Source organism: Botryllus schlosseri, chromosome 5 (genome assembly GCF_051294905.1).
Source record: "Botryllus schlosseri isolate E-star chromosome 5, Bs_hap1, whole genome shotgun sequence".
In the NCBI taxonomy this organism is placed as follows: Eukaryota; Metazoa; Chordata; class Ascidiacea; order Stolidobranchia; family Styelidae; genus Botryllus; species Botryllus schlosseri.
This window is the reverse complement of record NC_137240.1, coordinates 9,129,412-9,141,424: the sequence shown is the minus strand read 5'-3', so window position 1 is coordinate 9,141,424 and position 12,013 is coordinate 9,129,412. Positions and strand designations below refer to the sequence as shown.

The 12,013-nt window shown below is 40.2% G+C and overlaps 1 long non-coding RNA gene across 1 annotated transcript; it reads right to left on the bottom strand.

Annotated features, from left to right (window-relative positions):
- Nucleotides 1-5,413: 5,413 nt before the first annotated feature.
- Nucleotides 5,414-7,360, bottom strand: LOC145438920 (uncharacterized). Its single transcript, XR_013915051.1, has 2 exons — nt 5,844-7,360; nt 5,414-5,735 (listed from the first exon to the last, which is right to left on the bottom strand). It is a non-coding gene; the product is annotated as an uncharacterized LOC145438920 (long non-coding RNA).
- Nucleotides 7,361-12,013: the final 4,653 nt, after the last annotated feature.

The following is a 12,013-nucleotide window of genomic DNA, read 5'->3' as shown; positions in this document are numbered from 1 at the left end:
GAATATTGTACAAAGGAAGCAGCTGACAACAGCGTACCATAGTGACGTCACGTACTATTCATAGTTAACGGAAGCGCGGACGAACTACTGGCATGCGATTCTCTGAATCATGGACGGAAATGAATTGAATTGTGTTTTGAAATTTCATTTTTCGATCGAACTCACCATAGAAGTGTGTGTGTATCGTTTTAGTATAACGCTGCTACTAATGTAACATCTCTCTGTTCGGCGCAGACCCTGCGAATTGATCATTAAATCGCGACGGTAAACTGCAATACACGGTACGTCAGCCGGCAACCTTGCGTTGCATTCTCGAATGTCAGTGCTTCGCTGTCTCACTAATGGAAGGTTTGTCTAATTCATTTGTAATGAGAGATTTTAGGGGATTGGCGTCTAGGTGTAGTTTTCCCTAGAAATACAATTCCGACGACTAGCTGTCTGTGGGGCGGTGTTTCATGGCGCGCCGTTTTGGATAAACAAGAAAGCGTGTGTTATTGTACAGAAGCGCGCCACTTATCCGCGTTATTATTCGAGAATCGAACGGATGTAACAAAATCAGGTCAGGTTATAAGAAACTTGGGCAACAAAAGATTTTGCAAAGTCCTAGGGAAGTAAGTTTTTATGAATACGAATCATTCGAAGTGTGCTGTTATGAGTTTAGTCTCATTCGAGAGAAAAGCTACCGTTACGGCGGCGTTGTACCAGCCCGGGTCGCACTTTGGGTGGCTCTGGGGAACTAGAATAAATGCCGTAAAGCGTCGCGATGAAGGCGATACTTTGTTTGCACAGTATCCATTACAAGAAAAACTACATAGTAAACGCGTAGTAATTGTATGTGCTTCAAAGGGAATTAAAATTTGATCCCAAGTAGAATACCAAATCAATCACGGCGACCTGTAGTAGATTGTCAGGGGTCATTTCTGTCTTTCACAGAGCCCATACTTCAATCGCATATCATCGCTTCAAATACTCCATTTTTATACCTTTCTTGTAAACACAAAGAACAAAATGAATTTTTCATGATGCATACGACTTGGTACAATACAGACATAGGCGTATCGCGAATCGAAATCTGGGAGGGGAAAAATCTTGTCAACAATTACGAGATTTCCCAAGTTCAGTATGAGCACGGATAACGTCACAATGACAAGTCGGAAATTGGAGGGGACGGGTGCATTTCGACCCCTGGCTCCACCACTGGAGCATATCGAGTACTCTGATCATACCTACCAATAAAAATGGCATATGTATCTAATGTTGTTGTTATTGTTTGTGGTATTTCATGGTGTGTTTCGACTATATTATGGTGATTTACACCAGGTCAATTTTCTTAATTTTTATTCCGTACCTGCTGACTTGTAGCACGGCCCACTTCTAGGCTTTTTATAAGGCACCACTTACACGGATGAGATGGCGAGGAGTTGTACCTAATGTAAAGTTGAGACAATACAATCTCAAAACTCCAGCATTGCTACATGGCTATATATTGTATCGGTTGCTATTTTCTTAGACACAAAGGAAACAGTCAAATGGCCACGAAGACTTTGCAAAATAAACTCAGTAGCTTAGAATATATTTAATCAACTTCAGCATGCGTACGGAGCGACATTCACCACCCATTGTCACATAGCATTGTTCTCAAGAGGAATTTATCCATACACTTAATTGATGTTTGATATCAAGTGATAGTAGAAAAATCTTGCAGACAAACCGGTGATTTATAAGACGATTGTTTGAGATACACTTAGCCGAATAAATAGACTATCAATTCAAGAGTGTAGATTTAGTTGAACCTCTGGTGCCATATCTAAACATGTGGGGTGATACACTCCCGCCATAGCGGCGTTAAGTTTATTTACATCTTGACTTAACTTTCGATTGACATGAGATGCTGGCAAGGTCGCACGAAATCCATGTATCTGGGAGGGGTTGCTATTATTCTTTTGCTATTTACGTATCAGACTTTCTGCTCGGGTTTCCAACTCATAACACAGTCGGATTTTTACATATTTGCTGTCGCCCATACCAGAGAATCGTTGCAAGTCCTTCGTATAGATATCGCCTTGCGTCTCTTTAATCAAGAGTTATCGACATGACATAACGAAACGAGAAGTATATATACATTACCCTGCACTGTAACATATATTTCGTATGTGTAACTTCGGCTAAATCTATGTAAAAATTCTTTGAAGTTTCATCCACCAAAAGTTTTGGATGGTACAGGATGATGAACGAACATTCATTCACTCATGCTATAACATAACCAAATCACAAATTTTCACAAAAATTTCAGTTTCTTTATTTTATTCAAACAGCCCAATTAAAAACAAACAAAAAAAGAAGTTGACATAAGGCAGTTTTGTCGCTGTAGAGATTTGACAATATTAAAGCCGCACACGCTACAATGACTTGAAAAAATGCCTGGAGACAAATATTTTGTTAACATTTGAGTTCTAAAAATAAAATGTATAGCGCCGGGGTCAATTGAGCTCAGACTGTATTCTGTTGAGTTTATTCCATTTACGCTAGATATACATCCATTGATTGATTTATTGAACGACATTATTGGATGATATTATTGAACAAAATACCGCGATGGACCAAACAGGATAATGCGCTCTATCATTTTATTGTATTCTCGGAGAGGCTATACTATAGTTTCTTCCGACCATGTGATCGACTTAAGACCAGGAAGAGCAATAAAGTACAAACTACCAATGTTACTATTTATTGAATGAATAGAATCCATTGACCGAGAAGGTTAAATGGATAAACTATAAGCGGAAGCGAGTTTGAAAGTGTTTATTTATTTGAGATGAAATATTCCTAACTATACTCATGTGGTTTTGTATATCATGAAATAACATTACGCAAGAGATACATCGGAAAACGAATACAAAATGACTTTATGTAACTACACGGCATTAATTTATGAATATTTTAATGGATGCAATGGAAAGAAGCAAAACCGTAATAGCTACAAGAACATTCGGGTTAGGTTCGTGATCAGTATGCGAACATAGATTAATCGCAGGTATACATGTTCGCATACGAACCTTGGACGTTATACCCTGTGAACTTATCAGTAATCTAAACATCAATGTTCAAAAGTCCTTGGAGTTCACTAGAATCACGATGACAGCAAAGGGAGTCCAATATAGACCTAAGAGGAACCTTGTGATGTAATAAATTATACGGAGTTTTGAGGGTATCGCTTGACATGACCCGATCTTTTAGTTGCTAATAAAAATATAATAACTCGCTTTCTTCAGTGTTGCTACGTGCTTGGCCGAGGCCTCTATGTATCCCGTACAGTACAGTGACAGCGTTATCTCTGTCCGATGAAACGGAACTAGCATATTTGTAAATTTCAAACAATTGTAAACTGATTTTAGGTAATTCGGATAAGCGGGTCCTAAAATGTAAGATGTATCACATCAACCTTAATAAACATGTAGAATGTAGGCAATTTGATTGGAATTAACACTGCCGCGTGACGTGACGCCAGAAAGTCGTGTTCATAGAGCACCTATGATAACACGTCATGTTAACACGTACCAGAATCTTCCAAAGGTTCGCATCTTCCCTCTGTGATATACAGTAGGTACATTTATCAAATAATTCCATATTACACGAAGTACCAACAATCTGAAAAGTTGCGATTGTGCCAAAAGTTTGGATGCTGTAGCCCTGAGATTTACTAAGTAGTAAAATGACTTGTTATACCTAGTTTTGATACGCCATTTGTATCCTTTCAAGGGTTTATATATCTGAAGAAATGCTGATATGTACCGGTATAGGGAATCAAGACAATGTGAATGTTTGTTATTTCGTGGTTTGTTAGATAAAATCTTATTTCAATGGATTTTTTTCTAATCAAGCAATGAGAGAAGAGAAAAGTGCGCAAAACAGTGCACAAAACTGCAATTACACTGTACTCGGAGTATCTTGATCAGGCCTCATACGAAAGAAAACGACCAGCTTCTCGTTGATGCGTTATAAGGTCCCTCCCCATCCAAATCTCCCCTAGCCTCTCATCGAAGAGTCGTGCTGTACTAGTCTGTATGACTCAATGAGACCAAATGCTTTTATATCTAATAGACACCATAGAGGTGGTCATTAACGAAGTACTTCTAGATTTTCGGAGTACTAAAAGTAAGTTTTGCCTACTCGCGTACGTACTCAATTAGTCATGGTTGTCGATTACTTTCACTTCTACTTGAACCTTAATTTTTACAATTTTGATTTTGAAAAGTAGCCAATAGTTTTGGGAAACTGTCTAGTGCGGTGGTTCTCAGCCTATCTGACCTCGCGGACCGCTAAAACTTTAAAACAAATATTGCGGACCGGTGAACTTTGAAAAATTATGAAGACAAATATATGCAAACCAAATGTAATATATCGCAAACTTCATTTACCGTTGCCTTTCTTATATTAGATATTTATAGATGGTTGAATTGAACTTTCTACAAGGCGAAGATTACGAATTATGGTAAATTCCATTAATTTGATTGTTCGGTGACCTTTGAAATAAATGCGAGTTTGCTGTTGGGTATAGCCTCTGTTATGGTGTTATAGTGCCAAGTGTCGCTTAATTACACAGTCCCAACTTAACGGTTTGTTCAAAATATCTGTAGCTGTCACCTATAACTTGCCCGAACGAGTTGCAGGGTGGTTTCAAGCTGTTTTGTACAAAACTTGCGCCATAGCGACGTATATTTCCATAGTATATCATGAACTCTCTATTTCGACGCCTTGCAGAAAAATGCGTTCCAAACCTCTCAATCACTATAAAATTTGATGTTTTATTTCTCTATAATTAATGGACAACCGTCCTACTTGTTGTATTATGGATTTAAGATACAAAATTCATATATGTTTTGCGGACCGGCAGGAAACTTGCCACGGACCGGCGGTTGAGAACCACCGCTCTAATGAACCTCGTGAAATAGCCCTCGTATCACGGTATAGCTGAATCTGTTTCGAAAAGCACCATTCTCAGCGTGCTCAATCAATTTGCGTTAGTCTAAATTTGCGAAGATACATCTCATGATATCGAAAGCCAACATCCCCGTTTACCTAAGAAGTATTCGATCCTTCGACCAAATCTACCTTTTCAAATTACTTGCTTGACTAGATTTAGGACCTTTCATTTTCAACTTCCACTTGAAGTAGATTTTACATGTCTTGTAAATCATCGCTACTTCTGCTAGGGATTAAGTAGGAATGTACGGTGTTACTCCTGCCTCTGCTTTAGTAGCAACGCTGAATGCTTTAGCCACCTTTGATGAATACTTCATTTGATCACATTTGCGCAGGCCTAAACTATATTCGTGTACGTGATATTACCGATACATGAGGAGGTGTAACCACACATATTGGTGTATATACTGTTCCGTATAAATGTACGATGTTATTTCTCTGACGACATTTCTGTTGTTCAGGAATTTTTGTGGCCATCACAACAATCAATGGTCAGTGTTTGCGCGAAAATAAGATAACATTTTATAGGTTAAAAATCAATCATGGCGCCATATTGCGAGAGAAACATAAATACACGAATTCTTTGCATCGCACAATGAAGGGCGAGAATGTCTTGCTATTTGACGCGCGAATTAATATCCTATACAAGATAATCTGTTTGGATTGGTGCCCGATGTTATTCCTGGCGACGTGCTCCCGTAAAGTCGATCGAGTGACGTCGGATTTTGGGGCATCCTGGCCAGAGCGATGGCCTGCAACGAAACGTTCACGTTTCAGATGTGGCCGTAGTCTAGCATTAGCAAATCGGATCACACGAAATCGCCGCAATGATAATTTCTTCATAAAGTCTTCTTATTTACCATTCCATCCGCGGATGAGGCCGGCGTGCCAGCGTGCCGCGGCTTCTTTAAGACGTGTATATCACAAGTGGCGCCGGCCATCTCAGCGCAAGACGTCACAGGCCTCGCGAACACCACACCGTAAATATTTGAGGTAATGACTTCTGATGATGCATCCAGTTCTGTCAGTCAATAAGGCGACAAAAAGACGGAGATTATACTTTTAAGAGACCAAAACAGATTGCGAAACTATTCCCGGCATCACGATACATTCGCCTCACTCCGGCAATTCCGCATCGATCTATTACGAAAACATCGGATTATAGAAGCTTATCGCCAAAAGCTGAAATGATCCGTTTATTTCCAGTGGTAAACTGTGGAAAAGCGCATTTGCTTCACGCAGCCACCTGAATGATAATACCGATATCTTTTTTATGATTTGACCTCGAAAAAATGTCCTTTTCCTGATACCACTTACGAAGAATGATGTCTCGTCTTTGGCACGGCAAATATTCTAAATGTCACTAAAATTTGATGGAATTGTCATGTCCTCTTCATTAAGAGGTGGAAGTTACTTTCCACACCAACAATGACTAAGAAGAAGTCTTTCAAGTGCTTGTGACACATTAATGTGCTCAGTGTACTGTGGAAAACCGTTTTACAACAGGTGGGTATTTGAAAGAAGTGTTGACTTTGTGGCGGTTTTCGATCTCGTCAACCATAACAAAAGCACGTTGGACTCTATTGTCTTGGGATACATAATTTATCCAGACTATCGTACCCCAATCCCAGCTCCCTTAGAAGTGATGACATTTTCACTCCAATAAGGATACGTCATACCGGTATCCAAATACAACTGGCGCCCGGACGTAATCGTGGGCCGAATCGGAAAAATGCGATCCCGTTGAAGTCCGGCTTTCATGCAATTTTCAACTCGGATGATCCAAATTTGATCAGATTTAATTTTTGGTGACCTCCAGAAAGATGCGAGACACGATAAACGGTGTTTACAAGACTGCATGATTGTTAGGTTGGCGACGGGCGGCCGATACAGGCCCGAGATGTTGTACCTCCTACTGTTTTCAAGTTATCTTGATCGAGGGCACATTACTTACTGGATACCCTACGACGCAGACTAGATACGTCTCTATCGGCGAATTAATCTTACACTTATTTCTCGTATCTCCCCGTTGCCGACGCCATGTAGCCGCGCGCATTAAAAGTTAAATGAAACCCAGTCGAGCTCGCGGTGACGCCGTAGCTTATTTACAACCAGGCGACATAAAGATCGATTTGATGAAGGCCTATTTGCTTTTATCGGCTCTTACGTGATCAAAGCAACGCGCGGAATGAGTTTCGGTCCATACCCTATTCTGGCTTGCCTCTGTGGAGCTGAAACGCTGGCTCATTAATGCGTATATGTCTATGAAAAGTACTGAAAAAGCATCTTTACTTTAATAATCTGGATTGAAAGACCGGGCCAATGAATGTTCTACATTAGACTAGTGGGTGATATACTGGTCTAAATGAAACAGTACAATTAGTGACGCCTCATATTAGTCCGTATACTTCGACGGCTATAAAATGCAGCTACAGCGCTGTGGGTATGTTCCGTTTTCTGTTCAACATAAAAAAGTATTCTCGGTATCCACTTTAGGACGATCGAACCCAAGAACACACAGCCTGCTAATTATATGGCTTATGAGGAAATCTATATAATTTGCATATGAATATTGGCGACGAATTCTAATTCACACTGAACGCAGTTCACTACAGACTGTTCAGTTTACATATTGAAGTATTCTTTTCGTATTTGACGAAATCATAACTGACATGCGAATGCTCGCGAGCTCCGAAACTTGAAGATATTCACAAATCGCACGACACTGTATTAATAATATTTAATAGGGTGAATTCGGGAAATGTGAATGCGATATCAATTTGGGTCGGCAATGTTTGTGCGAGACTTTAGGCCGCGCCGTGCTTTTAGAGTTACACTCCGAAACCTGACGTCAAACGTTCAAATCGAATATAAATTGAAATTTTCGTATCATCTAAATTCCGACAATCTACGCCGTTTTCGACGGGCGCGGCCCGCTCCTCTAATTTGTGAATTAACATCAAAGTACAATTTCGCAAGAATCCTCATAATTAGTCGAGTATACCGAAATTGGCGATTTTATTTAGATCTAGACGACTTGTTTTTCCTGTGCCCTCAAGAACGATAAATTTCCGAATCCCTATTTTACAGACTAAATGCCGACACACATGCCGCCACAGCATACTTGCCGTGAACGCAAGAAGATAAAAGAAAGTTCATGTTTACCACTAAACACAAGTTTTCGATTTTGTACTTGGCGACGACCGCTTATTGGATTATACATACGCAACAATTCGGTTCTTATTAGACTTTATTTACGATCAGCACCCGATAGGATTTGCGTTGAAGTTCGGTACACAAGGGTTTCGACGTGGCGACACATTTACGCGCTTCAGCATCACGAAGAGATGTAGTTTCCAAAATATAAGAACGAAATTCCTAAGTGTCTTTAGGACAATGTTAACGCGAATCATTATATCTTATAGTTGGCTGGTTGGATTTATTCTTACTTCTGATCTTTGCCGACAGAGACGAATCTATGGATCAGAGTCAATCATGTTTTATTGTAATACTCTCCGCGTATAGTCGAGTGGCGTCGCTTATACATTTTGACGATGAGAAGACTGGTATTAATCTTCAAATCTAGTTTGTTACGGCGGGGTGCCTTATGGTATTAGTATTAACAGACTGCCATCATACATCGAAGGCAGGAGCATAACGGAAAAATGAAACCGCAAGAGAAACGATGGCACTGTTACATTGCGAATTACGCGGTTGATAATAACGAATGCCTAAATACTACAAAGACGATTCTAGAATACTGGTCTTCGCCATTAAATGTTCAACCGTACATGCATCTCAATTTCCAGACTCAACATTTTTAGTGTCCCGTTTCATGTATAGTGTCAACTCTGTACACTTGTACAGTGACAATATATACACAGTTTATAAGGCAGTAAAGAAGTGTAACATAACGAAAGCGTAGCATAACGAATTACGGCAGCGTGATTTAGTGTTTCTGACATACGATAGTAAGCACGAGTAGACACATAAATATCAGTTATCATATTCCAGGTCTTTGGAGTAATCTTCCTCGGATTTTGTCACCAGTATCGGCCCCAGTCTCGCTATTAGGACGGTCAGCGCAATTGTAGACTTGTTACGGAGACATCACTGGTACGATTGTTTGTAAATATACCTGAAAAACGATCTCCATTATATCCATCCGACGACGGCTGAGAAGCATTTATCGACTGCAATGGCGCCAGGCTTTTGTCTAAGTTGAGAATCTGAATTATTTATAAGCGATTATATTACTATTAACGGAAACGTCCCCTCATTGAAGATGACATTGGAGCCGCCGCGTGCGCGAAATCACATTACTCCGTCGTCGTCAGAGACAGACATCCCGCGAATTTCATTTTAGAACTAGCGCGATACCGTCGTGAAGGGTGCAATGATATGACGTCACTGCTCGCCTGCAATGTGCTGCTTCAAGGAGTCTCGGTTTTCACAATGCCCATATATGGTATTCTATAGCTTTGTTCGCGTAAATATTGTTCCTTAGACCTTAGTTATGCTTTCGACATCTTGCTTCTTGATAATATAGCTTCATTTGCGATACTCTGGCGGTCCGTGGCTCATGAGCATATGACACAATAGCGTGCGACGTCTCACCAAGCGACACTTGGGTAATGGGCATGTAAGACTTGAGCTTGAGCATGTGGGTTAAAGATAGAGTTGGGTTAGAGTTGAGGTATGGGTTAATTTTGGGATTAGGGTTAGTATTGGGTTATAAAATCACATGTTCAAGTGTCGTTTATCATTGTATCGCATGGTCAGATGTCGGGCAGCCACCCTTGGCCTGGAGCTATATGCAGCACGCTGTGCAGTGTGCACTGTGCAATCATGAAATAAATACACATTCGTACTTGGAGCATTACCAACGCCATTCAAAGTCCCCGGACGTAATCGCTATTTTTGGCATACATGGAATTCCAAGGCTGGAAGTTACTGATGACAAGTCTTCTGGCACTCAAAATGTGGGGAACACTCCGCAAAAAAGACATTGTTTTGGCGCTTGTCTTGGTTGTTTACTAACAATTTTTTATAGCTTTATTTCCTGTAGTTACACAAGTTTGGTTTCATGCTTGTTTATTGCATTTCAGTTTCGTTACTGCATGTTTCCAATTCATCAGATCTCCAATCTTGAATCCGTGTAGGACTTTTGTATGGTAGGAAAAGACATAGGCATAGTTATTCACAAAATCTGTGAGTTTCTGTTCTCTCAAGGCCGCGTCAGATTTGATGACTAACCAGTCCCTTCGGTACGGCACTACTACGCATATATTATACAGAATTTAATGTTTCGCTTTGTTATTCAGTTCGTGACTTTATGGCGAACATAAATTCATGACTGCCTGACTAGTATGTTTTGCAGAAATTCCAAGATGACTTTGACCATAGTCGGATGCGATTTGGATTCACGATTCTTGCAAAACCAAATTCGGATTTGCAATTATCGTTTATGGCATGCGTGCGTTTGTATACTTCGATTAAATGTATATATCTGGTTAAACGGACATGAATTGATTTGTATTCGGGATGCAGATTCGAAAACATTAAATCCCGCACGGCCTTGGACTATTCAATCAATCCGGAAATTCATGTTTCACTCTTTTCTCCTTTAAATTGTTATCTTCCTGGTAGTGGGACTGCGACACCCGACATAACAATTTGATGAATTAGTCAGAATCTTTTTAATTCAATGTAATATATATTCCAGCTGAACACACCGCATTCCCTAAATGAGAAGGTAGTTTTCGAGATTTCACTGATTCGCAATGATTCTTGGTATCAGAAGATAGTCAGGCTTCACAAACTCGCATGGTTTGAGAGAAAATCTTGATGGTTGTAATGTATAATTTATGAACAAGTGCAACTAAAATCAACATTGCTTTATTGACTAATGCTTGATGAACAGCACGATATAGGCTGAATCAGCAATCATGTACGTGTGTGGTGATGGATGGACCTTTCTATTCTGTAGCCAGATTGTCTGTCCACGCGGTGTTAGTTACTGCTGGCCTTTTAGAGTTCTCTTTCAACTTGTTTACTTGGCACGTGCCTCGCATCCAGATAAGTTATTAGGTAGCTGTTAGCGGAGGAGATTAATAAGCCGTAACACCAAGCGTGCCTTTGTTGCGGCTGGTGAACGTGGACATTCACCACGAATATACAACATGGTACGTAAATCAATAACAAACCGCACGAAAGCCCCTCAATTACGAACCGACGCCGACTGTCGGTCGCCGTTTTGAAAGCCTGAAGTGTGCTAGAAACTTTAATGTCATGAATTACCAAGTAATCATGGGAAATTGAAGCCTATTAGCAAAAGAGGCTGGCCTAATAACCCGTCAGTGCCACCACAGACACAATGCGGTCAGCGTTAATCGCGGGTGTTGGGATGGAACAATAATAAACTGATTAGGCGAAAATTTATAAACACTACCCTTGCCTTATTGGCCCCAACCATAAATGTTACATGCCGTATGTAATGAATAAAAATATATACCACATTTTACTGCGTAATATTCGAACGCCATGTTGTGACTGGACTGGACCGAATACAACCAAACATGCGAGGTGCAATTTTCGTTTTAGGCGCGAAGTGAATCAACATCGACAAAGAAGTTGACTCTGACCAGGTCATTATATTTAACCAACGTCAATCGATCGCCTTAACACTGTATATCATCACGGTCGTCCTAATGACGTTATTATATACAAGTATTATTAAGGTAACATTAGGTCAAAAACCTAGCTATTAAATCATTCCGGAGCATATAATATATCCACTACCCAGTGATATTATGCAAACGAGGGCGTAATGGCCAGGCCATGGAACCGTGCCGAATTGCCTATATCCATTTGCTGCAACATATGTAATTCCTTTAATATGTGTTAGTTGTGTTACTTTCTATCGCAGATTTACATGTCGGACGTATGTGCGGAGTACACACTATCGCATACAATTTGTGAATTACAAAGGATTCCCCGGTAGACTATCCACCACACGAATTAAATCTCA